This window comes from Nematolebias whitei, chromosome 6 (genome assembly GCF_014905685.2).
Source record: "Nematolebias whitei isolate Nwh7 chromosome 6, NemWhi1, whole genome shotgun sequence".
Classification (NCBI taxonomy): Eukaryota; Metazoa; Chordata; class Actinopteri; order Cyprinodontiformes; family Rivulidae; genus Nematolebias; species Nematolebias whitei.
In genome coordinates, this window is record NC_056503.1 from 11,608,122 (window position 1) to 11,608,666 (window position 545).

Consider the following 545-nt stretch of genomic DNA (forward strand, 5'->3'; position numbering starts at 1 on the left):
GTGGTCATCTCACCGCACAGCAATGATTTACGCAGATTTATTTACATTCTTATGAGTTTTAATACAAATGGTTTCTTAGAGATTACTTGTAAAAAGCACAATGCTTTAATATTTAGACATCATTGTATTTGTTTCTTATTAAGCAAAATAATGATTTTTTGTGATGCCTTTCAGGTGTTTGGGAAACTTAAGCATGATTGACTGAATATAATTTTTCAGTGAAGGTTTGGTGTCACAGAAGTCACACTGAACCTAGATTACAGTTAACAGGAAAGCCGTATTCTCTAACTCAGGAAGTGTGTGCACAGCTGATGCGAGTCCAAGGGAACGTCTGCAATGCCCTTCCTTTTATATCGTCAGTGATGTCGTCATGCTGTTTATCACTTTTGAGCGTTGGGTTGAAATGGAGACTAACCTTTGGTTTATTTTTAGGTAAAGAAAGTAAGGAGTAAAACATGTCAGTGGGTGCTCATGTAGAGGGAGGTAAAGAGAACAGATTTGAATATTAGCTGTCAGCCAAGTCTGCATCCTTTAGTGGTGACTGC